Source organism: Alligator mississippiensis, chromosome 11, assembly GCF_030867095.1.
Source record: "Alligator mississippiensis isolate rAllMis1 chromosome 11, rAllMis1, whole genome shotgun sequence".
NCBI classification, from domain to species: domain Eukaryota; kingdom Metazoa; phylum Chordata; order Crocodylia; family Alligatoridae; genus Alligator; species Alligator mississippiensis.
In genome coordinates this window covers 49,583,255-49,595,670 of record NC_081834.1, presented here as the reverse complement: position 1 = coordinate 49,595,670, position 12,416 = coordinate 49,583,255, and the positions used below count along the sequence as shown (strand labels likewise).

The window sequence follows — 12,416 nt, the reverse complement described above, 5'->3', positions numbered from 1 at the left end:
CAAACCATCGTAGGACATGCATAACATAAGCAGGGTTACATGTAAAAAAAATAATAAAGCAATTCTTGTGTTGCAAGGGACTCAGAAAGACCACAGCAGGTCAGGATGTTTTTGACCCTATGATGGGATTTTTGGGTTTACCTTGCAACTCATGCACACTTCACAGTGTTAATATTACACAGCAGCGATGAAAGGATCTCACAACACCCCAGGGTGTCAGTGACTGAAATGATAAATCAGACCATTTGAAAATGATTCTCCTATGTTTGAAGCAGGCGTGAGTCCAGATGAAATCAATGGGAAGTTAGGGTCCACAGTCTCAGAGGATCAGCCTCAGTGCATCATCAGACTCCTCAAATCCAGCACAAACCCTCTCATATTTAAACAAAAGCTATTTTTAAATTAATTCTTTACAGCAGTGTCTTGAAACTCTAGCCAAGCAACCACCAAAATCGTGGCCCCTGTGTGTTAGGTATTATGCACAGAGACAAGAGGAGAAAGTCCTTCCAGCCTGCCACCATAAGCAAACTGCTGATGCTTTAAGTGGGGAACTGCTGTGAGTATAGGCTTATCTGTAGCACCCAAAGTACAGTTAGGACTGGTGCTCCCTTGAACTGGACATTGTACAACTTACAACACCTTGTGCACAGGGTATAAGTCAGCCTAGAGTTAGACCCATAAGACTTTATAATTCTGCCCAAACTCAGTGTTTGGTGGACGTTCTTCAATACACCCAGCAGGAAGGCAGGATAGTTAATGCAATGCAATAGTTCACTAAGTACATTCATCTGCCTGAGACCTTAATCCTGCAAACACTCAGCTGCACAGATAACTTTATAGATGATACCCAAGCCTCTTGCTTCCCTGGGCACAGTTACACGATTCTAGATTATGCACAAGTGGAAGGGTTCTCAGGACTGAAACCTCAGGACTAGGTCATTTTCTACTTTAGGTGCCTAAGTGATGCATGCACACCCAGGTAACTGCTGGATTTTACATTTATACCCTGTTTAAGAATTTCTTTCCCATCATGGTAAAAATAAATTGTGATGTTACACTCTGGTACCCATTTCCCTCCACATAGTCACCTGGTCAGAGCACACTATGCTCAGTAGTGAGAGAAGGGGAATGCTGAATCCCAAACCATGGTCATGCAGCTGTACACCAGTCACTTAATCCCCTGAACTGAGAGGATTTAGCTCTCAGCTCAGTGATTCTCAATCTTTAAAACAGGCATCCCGCATCTTACGCGGGGGGTTATGTTCTAAAGGCAGCGCGTAAAGACGAAAATCGTGTATAGTGAAATTGCATATTACTGTGCCAGTGGTGACTGCCTCTGCCTCCAAAACCTCCCCCCACCGCCGTGGAGCCGTGCTTAGAGCCGTGCGGCCGGCGGCAGCGGCGCAGCGTGGGGTGGTGGTGGGGATGGCTGCATGCCGCCCAGCCATCACCACGCCCGGCGGCCGGCCACACAGCTCCGGGCATGGCTCCATGGTGGTGGTGGGAGGTTTTGGAGGCAGAAGCAGTCACTGCTGGCAGCGTGGTGGTGGCTGGGCCTCCAGGTAAGCGGCAGCGCCACGTGCAGACTCAAGCCCTGCCCCTCCTCCCACCCGCATATAGTTGAATTCGCACAAGTTAAATGCGCATAAGATGCGGGATGCCTGTACTTGAGGCACCCCCTGGAAAATGCCAGCACCTACTTTTAACTTTTTTTCACTACAGAAAAACACAGTCATTTTTTTTCTGGTGCAAAGAACTCAGGTGGACCACAGCTATGGATTTCTATTTGATATTTCTGGGTTATCTGTGAATGATTTGACATTGTGTGTCATTACACCTCACCCTGAAAAGGAGCTCAAGGCACCTCAGGGTGCTGTGGCACCCTGGCTGAGAATTACTAACTTAGTTTCACCTTTCTCACAGCAGGCATTTCAAGTCAGTTGGGGCTTTTTTTCCCTCTTGTTTCACTCTTATCTGTAAAGATGTAGGGCCAGATACTATCCCACCTATCAGGTGCTTAGATGGACTCTGGCACCAAGGTGTGATGCCATTCCACTTTCTCAAGTCTCTGAAAAATAGCAATGCATTTACTTCTGTAACAAGCTATTAGCTTAATCTTAATATTAAGTCACAAAAGGCAGCAAGGAGGAGAAGGACGCATCCACCTTTTACATTTTCTGATTTTCTGGGGATCAAGTAGGGGTCCATAGGGTCACACGTAGGTGCCTAAAAGATAGGGTGGGTTTGGCTCAGAATCTGAAGCACTACTGCTCCTAGTGAAGGTGTTGCCCAATGTGGCTTTCTACACTGGAACATTCAACTTCAACTAAAGGTACAATGTTCAGAAAATGGAGTTATCAGTAAATTTGCCACATGATCATCATCATCCTGTAATACTTTCTGGTTTAAAAAAGGTGAGATAAAATACAGCATTTGTGATACCAGCTAATACAATAAGCATAGAATTTATTTTCAATGTAATTTAAAAGTCATAACTAGAAGTAAGAAGTGAAATTTAAGGAGAAGAATGGTGCAGCTTATAACAAAGCATACAAAAGTTAGTTTAACCAGCTGCAACTTAGGGACACAAGAAAGCCACAGTCTCTTACTGTCATCAGACTTATCAAGTTCTGACACCAGTCCAGCTATGAGAGGATTTTGACCTCTTGAAACAGTATTTTCTACAGATCTACTGTTTCTGTTCCCTTCCTAGAACAGTCATTTCTCCTTTACTCTGATGTATGAGCATCTATAACAGACCCAAAACTGAGATCAACACTTATTTCAATAAGTTAGTAAATCAGCAGTGCCTGTAACCCGCATCTTCCTCACCTTTTCGTTCCAGAACTGTCAAAAAACAGGATCACTGCAGGTACGGATCGGACCCAAGGTAGTCAAAATGTCCTTCTTGTAATAGGGGCAGTACTGGTTCCCTGAAGAAGGAAATTGGTTTAAAATATTTCCTGCATGGATTCCATTACCTTTCCATATGTAATATAGTACAATAAAGCTTCATGCCTAAAGTTAGAAAAGATAGTCATGGTTCTTCTTCAAGACTGATAAATACAAGGTGGGGAAATAAAGAATCTGGGATCAGTACAAGGAGAGATTGCTGGAATTAATACCAAAGAAACTGGTGGATCCTTTGTAATGATCGTGGTACAGTAACACTGCATATTAATAACACTGCATCTCCAACTTGCTTCTACAGTTGCCCACATCAAGTGCTAATAGAATCGAAAGCATAAGTAATTCTCAGAGAAAAGCCAGTCTTTTATATGCTGAATCAACATTGGGAGAATTACATCATCCAAGCAGAGAACATTTTAAAGCACTAAATAAAATGATTACATTAATTTTCCCAGGCCCTGGGGACTCTTTCCCCAAGTCCTTAATTAAAGTTCAAAAACAGGTAAGGCCCTGCACTAACTTTATCTACAGAGATGTAAGGGAACTGTGGCCTTCTGCTTGAGTCTTTCCCTCTGTTGGCTCAAGGTGGGAGGGGCTGCTAAACAAGACATTTTGAAAAGGGGAGAACAATGTTTAATTTCTTCCTAAATTAATTCTGGGATTATGTGCAATGGGAACTGTCCAATCTTAATGGTTTTATTTTAGTTCATGAGGGAAAGCATCCCACCATTTAGTAACCTTTGCTGCAACAGTAATCCAGACTGACTGGTCCTAGGTGACATTTATCAGTGAGGACCAGCCATTCTTCCAACATTCATGCGAAACAAAGCCCAATCTTAAACATAGCAACAGGGGAAAGAAGCCGTGGGTCTACAGTGGGTCTCCGTGCTCTACATTAACAGACTAATCCTAATTATGGCAGGAGACCAGGCCCAGACACCTCCGTTCTTCAGAGTTTGGACATAAAGCAGCAGCAGGTTTTCTTGAGTAAGAACCAGAAATACAGTTCATTGTCTGAGACCAGTTTGCCTGTAGACACACATGTTCTTCTAACATGTGCTGCTACCATAGTCTCGGAAATAAAAGATGGACCATAGTGCAGGACTGGAAGCTTTTGTCCTACTGGAATCAGAGGGACAGGCTGCTACTCAGGACTTTTCACTTCCAAGCCAGAAGTGACCTCTTTGAGCCACATGGTCACAGATTTGCGGGAGCAACAACAGGACATGTGAAGGGTGAGGACTGCTGCAGTCTCAAACCCCTAATAAATCTCTCAAGTGATCAATCCACCAAAAAGTCAGTGGTCCAGCACTGCTCCTAGCGAAAACAATGTGAGAGCTCACAAGAAGGGTAGCAGACCAAGATCCGGCCCATATTTCATTTGAAAACCTGCAGGATTCCCAGATTACAGACGAAGGGTCAGAGCCTCCTTCACCCTGTTTTGGCCCTGAACTGGACTTTGACCAGGACTGACTTTGAGGCTGTCTTAGATTGGGGGCAGGAAGGAGAGAGCTCTGGTCAATATATATATCTATATACCAGCAGAAACTAAGGGACAGGCTCATGTCCTGTGCAGCTAGGAGATACATTACCTTGGCCCAAAATTCTCGGAGAGCTTTGCTGATTCAGGCAGTCCCCGGTGGCTGCGGCAGGGAGCTGGAGCTGGACTCAGAGCTGGTAAGTAGGGGAAGCAGTAGGGGAGCTGAGGGAGGGTTGAGGGGACCATGAGGGGACCCCTGCCAGGCCCCATCCCCTGGCTGCTCCCCCAGCCCCCCATGACCCCTGCCCATTCCCCCAGCCCCACCCCCTGCCATGGCTGCCCCTCCCACCCCAGCTCCCGGTGCTTTAAAAAAAAGCCCCAACTCACCAGGTGCTGCCAGGCGGGGTGGGGGTGGGGGGGTGATCCCTTGCATGGCAAACTGTGCCATGTGCCCCCTGACCCCCACCTCACTCCCCCAGCCCCTCCATGGGTGCCCTGTCTAGGCCAGCTCCAGCCCTTTAAGAAAAAAAAATGACAAGAGCCCCGGGACTCACTGCTTCTGCAGCGGCGTTGGTGGTTCGGGGTCGTGCAGAGCCCCCCATGCAGCGTGGGGCAGTAAGAACGGTGAGTCCAGGGAAGGGTCTCTATTTTTTTTCCTTAAAGGGCCAGAGCCACGGTAAGGGGGCTCGTGCAGAGCCCTGCAGGCACCATGGGGCAGTGGGAGGCAGCGGGGATTGCCCCCCGCATTGCAGTGAGTTGGGGCTTTTTTTAAGAAAGGGAAGGAGATGGGGCAGCCATTGCTGGGCTGAGAGAGTGGGCGGGGGATGGGCCTGGGAGATTCGGAGATTCAGAGATTCGGCAGCAGCCGAATATCCAAATCAGATTCTGTCAAATCGATTCGGGACAGTGATTCAAATCACTGACACTGTCGTATTGGAACAAACTTATTATTAGCCATTTTTTTCAGGTCTTACACTCAGCTCAGTGGCATTTCTCCCCGTCTGTCCGTCTGTATCTGCAGAAATAACACAATTACATTATAAAATTGTCTCCATTCTAAATTTCAGAAATTCAGAAAAAATATGGAAATATCATAGAAAATTGGGATTGGAAGGGACCTCAGGAGATAATTTAGTCCAACCCCCTGCTCAAAGAAGGACCATCCCCAACTAGATCATCCCAGCCAAAGCTTTGTCTAGCCAGGTCTCAAAAACTTCCAGGGATGGTCATTCCACCCCCTCTCTACATAGCATGTTTCAGTGTTTTGCTATCCTTCTAGTGAGAAAATATTTCCTAATATCCAACCTAAACTTCCCTTGCTGTAACTTGAGACCATTGCTCCTCACTCTGTCATTGGCCATGAATGAGAAGAATCTCGCTCCATCCTCTTTCAAACCCCCTTTCTGGTAGTTGAAGGCTGCTATTCAGTCCCCTCTCAGTCTCCTCTTTTCTACATTAAATAAGCCCAGTTTCCTCAGTCTTTTCTTATAAGTCATGATTCCCCAACCCCTGAATCCCCAAACCATTTGTTTTACCCTCTGCTGGAGTCTCTCAAATTTCTCCTCATCCTTTCTGTAGTGGAGGGGCCAAAACTGAACACAGTACTCCAGATGTGGTCTCACCAGTGCTGTCTAGAGTGGAATAATCACTTCCCGTCACCTACTGGCAACACTCTTACCAGTGCAGCCCAGTATGCCATTAGCTTTCTTTGCAACAAGGGCACGCTGTTCTTTCATATTCAGCTCATTGTCCACTGTAACCCACAGATCCTTTTCTGCAGAGCTGCTGCCCAGCCAGTCAGCCTCCACCCGTACCGGTGCTTGGGATTGTTCTGTCCTTAGTGCAGGACCTTGCACTTGCCCTTGATGAACCTCACAAGATTTCTTTTAGCCCAATCCCCCGATTGGTCTAGGAAACTCTGTGGAAAAATCCTCCTCTCCGTCTCCCTGGTCTGATACTGTCCAGGTCCCAACCCCCCTTTCTGGTTCAGCTACATGGGCACCTAGGCATCTGAGCCTGGTCACCTAGGGGTCTGGGCTGTAAAAATTCCTAAGGGAGGGGCAGCTCGCTCTTCCCTTTGTCCCGGAGCAGGCAAGTTGGGAAGGGGAAGTCTTTTTTTGAACACAGACAAGAAGGATTTGCCTTCATGAGAGAGACTGTCTTGCAACGATTACCCCAGGCTTGCGGGTGTGCTTTAGGAAGGGGGTTGGCTGGACACAGGCACCCCAGGAGAGACACCACATCCACTCATCCCCCTGCATCCACGGAGCTTGTTACCTCATCATAGAAGGCAATCAGGTTTGTCAGGCATGACTTGCCCTTGGTGGATCCATGCTAATTGTTCCTAATCACTTTTTCCTCTTCCAAATGTTTACAAATGGATTCCTTGAGGAGCCACTCTATGATTTTTCCAGGGACTGATGTAAGCCTGATTGGTCTGTGGGTCCCTGGATCCTCCTTCCCTTTCATAAATATGGGCAATAGGTTTGCTCTTTTCCAATCATCCAGGACCTCTCATGATCACCATGAGTTTTCAAAGGTGATAGGCAGTGGTTCTGCAGTCTTTTCAGCCAACTCCCTCAGCACCCTCAGGTGCATCCCGTCCAGCCCTAGGGACTTGTGTATATTCAACTTTTCTAAATAGTCCCTAACCTGTTCTTTTGCCACTGCTGGCTGCTCACCTCCGCCCCAAACTGTGCTGCCTGCTGCAATAGTCTGGGAGCTGACCATACCTGTGAAGACTGAGACGAAGGAGGCATTGAGCACTTCATCCTTTTCTGCATCCTCTGTCACAAGATTGCCTCTCCCATTCAGTAAGGGACCCACACTTTCCCCTATTCTCCTCTTGCTACCAACATACTTCTAGAAACCCTTCTTATTACCCTTCACATCCCTTGCTACCTGCAACTCCAATTGTGCTTTGGCCTTTCTGACTTTATCCATGCATGCCAGAGCAATGGTTTTGTACTCCTCCCTGTATATTTGTCCAAGTTTCCACTTCTTATAAGCTTCCTTTTTGTGATTTAGTTTACAGAAGAGATCCCTGCTAAAAAGCTGGTCTTCTGCAATACTTGCTAGTCTTAGACAACAAAAAAATGTCTAATGGGTGAAGACCTCAGGTTGTTCCCACTCAGTGGCAGGCTTGACACCTCTGGCAGAAGTTTTTCAGAGATACGAGAACTTCAAGCTAGTAAACAGTTAGTACCAACCTGTGTTCTGTGCTCTGTAGATGCAGGAGTCCTACTAAGGAGCACTAGTCTGTAAGAACAGCAGCCTCATGTAGTATTTATGGGGCACTCACAGGTGCCTGTTGATACCCCAAGTTAGAATTTCCATGGGGAGAAGGTGGCCCCATTCCCCGTACAAGAGCCCTTTACCCAAAAGTATGTCCCCTTGCATTCCTCATTAGGAGGATCGAGCCCCTAGTCCTCTCTTAGAAAGTTGACTCTGTAGCTCTTTTCTGAGCTCAGAGGTTGGGACAATGTGTCTTCATTTCTCTTCTCTCCTGCCTCAGTTTACTTGTTTCCTTTTAGGATTTCATTTGCAGTCCTATGCATCTAACCTTAGTTTCCACAATTTCACATTGGGGTTTTATGAATGTAGCCGGTATCTTGGGCATTCGTTCTACATTTTTAGAATACTTGAGGAATTGCCTGAGGTCATTACAGAGTCACTAGCTTTTCTTTTTTCTTCCTGAGAACTCATGGAGGTGTGGTGAGGTCCCAGAAGACTGGAAAAGAGCACATGAATAACCATTTTTACATGGGCAAATGATGTGGTGCATGATATTGACAAAATTACTTGGTGATAAATTTCAAGTTAGCTTAAAGTTGAATGTCGTGTACGAGTGGTGTTGTAGCCTTGCTGATCTAGAAATTATGCAAGAGGCAAGGATTTTTTTTTAAGGTGACATATTTTTATATCACCAGGTGTATCTCCTGGGGTACCTATGAACATCCAAGTCCCTTCCTGGAGCACATCCGCAAGCCTGGGCTAATTGCTGCCACCACCTGGGCTCTGGTCCCTGTTAGGCATCTGTCCAGCCTGGGGTACACAGACCCTGCATACTTTGAGGGTGCTTAGCCCACCATGGTATCTTGGGGTGCTTCTTTTGCTTGAAGCATTCAAAAGTAGCCTCTGGAGGAAAGTAAAAAGCCAAGCCCACTTTAGCTAGCTGAACAAAGGGAGCAATAAAGGCTTGTCTCACCATTCTCCCCTCTAAGACTCACAGCCAGGCATGTTGTAACAGATAGATTTTATTGATCAAAGAGGGAGAGAATGGGGACGGGGTACAGGACAGAGAAATATTACAAGAAAAACACCTTGAGTAAAACAGAATAAATTGACCCTTTCAAATATGGGCATGTGGCCCTTTTAAAATGTGGCTGAAAACTTAGTTCTAAACTAGTAGCCATATTCTGGATTTCTACTTACAAATTTTCTAGAGAGTCTGTCTATCATGGAGGCACATCCTTCTTGTCTGTGTTCCCAAAAAGACTGACTTCCCCTTCCCAACATGTCTGCTTCAGATCAAAGGAAAGATTCATAGATTCATAGATGTTAGGGTCGGAAGGGACCTCAATAGATCATCGAGTCCGACCCCCTGCATAGGCAGGAAAGAGTGCTGGGTCTAGATGACCCCAGCTAGATACTCATCTAACCTCCTCTTGAAGACCCCCAGGGTAGGGGAGAGCACCACCTCCCTTGGGAGCCCGTTCCAGACCTTGGCCACTCGAACTGTGAAGAAGTTCTTCCTTATGTCCAATCTAAATCTGCTCTCTGCTAGCTTGTGGCCATTATTTCTTGTAACCCACGGGGGCGCCTTGGTGAATAAATACTCACCAATTCCCTTCTGCGCCCCTGTGATGAACTTATAGGCAGCTACAAGGTCGCCTCTCAACCTTCTCTTGTGGAGGCAAGAGTGAGCTCCCTCCTCCCTTAGGAATTTTTACAGCCCAGTCCCCTAGCTGACCAGGCTCGGCTGCCTACGTGACCAGGTATAGATTCATAGCTTGTAGTCAGAAGGGACCACAATGGATCATCGTGTCTGACCCCCTGCCCCTGGCAGGAAAGAGGACCGAGGTCAGATGACCCCAGCCAGGTGACTAGCCTCTTCTTGAAGACCTCCAAGCTAGGCGATAGCACCACCTCTCTTGGAAGCCCATTCCAGATCCTGGCCACCCTTACTGTGAAAAATTTCTTCCTAATATCTAACCGAAATCCACTTTCAGCTAGTTTACACCCGTTATTCCTAGTCACTGCCTGGGGTGCCTTAGTAAACAGCGCTTCCCCTATTCCCCATTGACCTCCCCTAATAAATTTATAGGTGGCCACAAGATCTCCCCTCAGCCGTCTCTTGTGAAGGCTGAAGAGATTCAGCTCTCTCAACCTCCCCCCATAGGGTCTATCACGAAGGCCACTAATCATGCGAGTGGCCCTTCTCTGAACCCTCTCCAGATTCCCTGTGTCCCTCTTGAAGTGTGACGCCCAAAACTGGTCACAGTATTCCAACTGCAGCCTGACCAGCGCTGCATAGAGGGGGAGCATCACCTACTTTGTTCTATTAGCCATGCACCTGATAATGCATGACTAGCTTTGTTGATGGCCTCATTACACTGCCAGCTCATGTTCATAAAACCTGGGCTCGTCCGGGATTTGAACCCAGGACCTCTTGCACCCAAAGCGAGAATCATACCCCTAGACCAACGAGCCATCCCATGCACATACCTGAATGAAAAAGGGGGTTGGGTCCTGGACAGTATCAGCCCAGGGAGACCTATAGGATAATTTTTTCCACAGAGTGCCCTAGACAAACTGGCGTACGGGCTACAAGAAATCTTGTGAGGTTCAACAAGGACAAGGTCCTGCACTAAGGACAGAACAATCCCATGCACCAGTACAGGCTGGGGGCTGACTGGCTGGGCAGCAGCTCTGCAGAAAAGGACCTGGGGGTTACAATGGACAATAAGCTGAATATTAACAAATGGTTATTCCACTCTAGTCAGCACTGGTGAGACCACATCTGAAGTACACGGTTCAGTTTTTGGTCCCCCACTACAGAAAGGATGTGGATAAATTGAAGAGATTCCAGTAGAGGGCAACAAAAATGGTTTGGGGCCTAGGGGATCATGACAGATAAAGAAAGACTGAGGGAACTGGGCTTACTTAGCCTTGAAAAGAGGAGACTGAGTGGGGACTGAATAGCAGCTTTCAACACCTGAAAGGGGGTTTGAAAGAGGATGGAGCTAGACTGTTTTCAGTCATGGCAGATGACAGAATAAGAAGCAACAGTCTCAAGTTACAGCAAGTTCAATTTGAATATTTTAGGAAATATTTTCTCACTAGAAGGTTAGTAAAACACTGGAACAGGTTACGCAGAGACGGGGTGGAATGACCATTCCTGGAAGTTTTTAAGACCCAGCTACACAGAGCTTTGGCTGGGATGATCTAGTTGGGGATGGTCCTGTTTTCAGCAGCGGGTTGGACCAAATTACATCCTGAGGTCCCCTCCCATTCCGATTTTCTATGATATTTCCAGATTTTTTCTGAATTTCTGAAAATGGAATGGATAGAATTTTATAATTATTTTTTTTTATTTCTGCAGATACAGATGGACAGAAAGGAAGAAATGCTACTGAGCTGAAACTTAGAGAGGAGCTCAAGTGGAACCAGTTAAGCTGGGAATCACTGGCAAGGAAAAGCCTTAAAAGGTAATACTCGAGCAGCGAGAGGATGGGAGCTGAGGAATGCGGCTATCAGCCATGCTACAGTGACAGTGGGTTTTGGGATTTTTTTATTTGGACTTTGTTTTGAGCCAATCAGGCTCTATAGAAGGCGAGGGGTAAGGGAGACTGGGAGACGACTATACCTTAAAGAGACAGTGATGCATTGTGAGCTCTCAGGAAGGGAGAACACGCCTAGAGACTTGGGAATCTTAAAAGAAAAATAAAACACAGGGTGTTATAAACTGGACTGAATAAGAATGCTACATTGACATTGTCGTGGAAACACATGCAGCATACTTTTGGGTCAGGTCAGCAGAAGATTTTTATTCAAATGAAACTACAGCTGTAGGGGGGACTCCAAAGTGACATGGATTTCTCAAGCACTTGGAAGGGGTTCCCCCCAAGAGCAAAATCAGGAGGCTTATATATTTTTAACAGTCACTTACAACTCACGTGATCATATAGTGGAGCCCGCCAGAAAAAGCAGCCACAAACACCAGCTCACACTGCCTTGCTGTTATCAGGATGGGAACCATGGGGGAGACGAGGTTAGTTCACAAAGCGAGAAATAACACTCCTTTCTTGCACCTGGAAATCAGAGTTGTACATACTTTTTTTCTGCTATCTTCAAGGCCGCGGTGAGCGAAGCAGTTGCAGAGGAGTTACAAAGAACAAACACTTTCCCTTATCTGTTCTACTGTACAGAGCCAGCAATTCCCCACAAAGTGGTTATGTCATCTTATAACTCGTATGATCAAAGTTCAAGGCATTTATTTTTTTTTCTGATTCCACAACATTATAGCTCTTAAAGTAAGATTATGCCAAATTGAATTCTGTCTAAGTTAATATTAAGACTTACCTGACATGGAGAGAAGTAACAACAGCCTTTAAAACAGTGAGTTGATTATAGATAGAAAAATAAATCTTGACAAATAAAGAAAATGTTAACCTAAACAAAATAAGACTGTGATTTCAATTGATGTTGTAAACCTTGGGTGTCTTGTAGAAGAGTTACAGTAAAAGGGTTAACTCAAAAGAATCCCCACAAAGGTTTTTGGAGTCCTACTGCAGTAGAAAATACACAATACCTCCCGACTAATAACATCATACAATAATCAAGACGTGGCAGGAGAGAGTCGGAATATAATGCAAGTAGTCCAAGACTGAGAAATCTCAGAAAGGAGGGGCTAGAATAATACATTAGGCTATACGGTACCCTCACAGGGGCCTTCAGGAATACGTTCTGACTGAAGGCGTATGTAGAAATTGTAGTCAATAGGCCAGCTTCTCCATTCAAGGAC

General features: G+C 45.9%; 1 non-coding gene across 1 annotated transcript; it reads right to left on the bottom strand.

Moving 5' to 3' along the window:
• Window positions 1-10,030: 10,030 nt before the first annotated feature.
• Window positions 10,031-10,102, bottom strand: TRNAP-UGG (transfer RNA proline (anticodon UGG)). Its single transcript has one exon. It is a non-coding gene; the product is annotated as a tRNA-Pro (tRNA).
• Window positions 10,103-12,416: the final 2,314 nt, after the last annotated feature.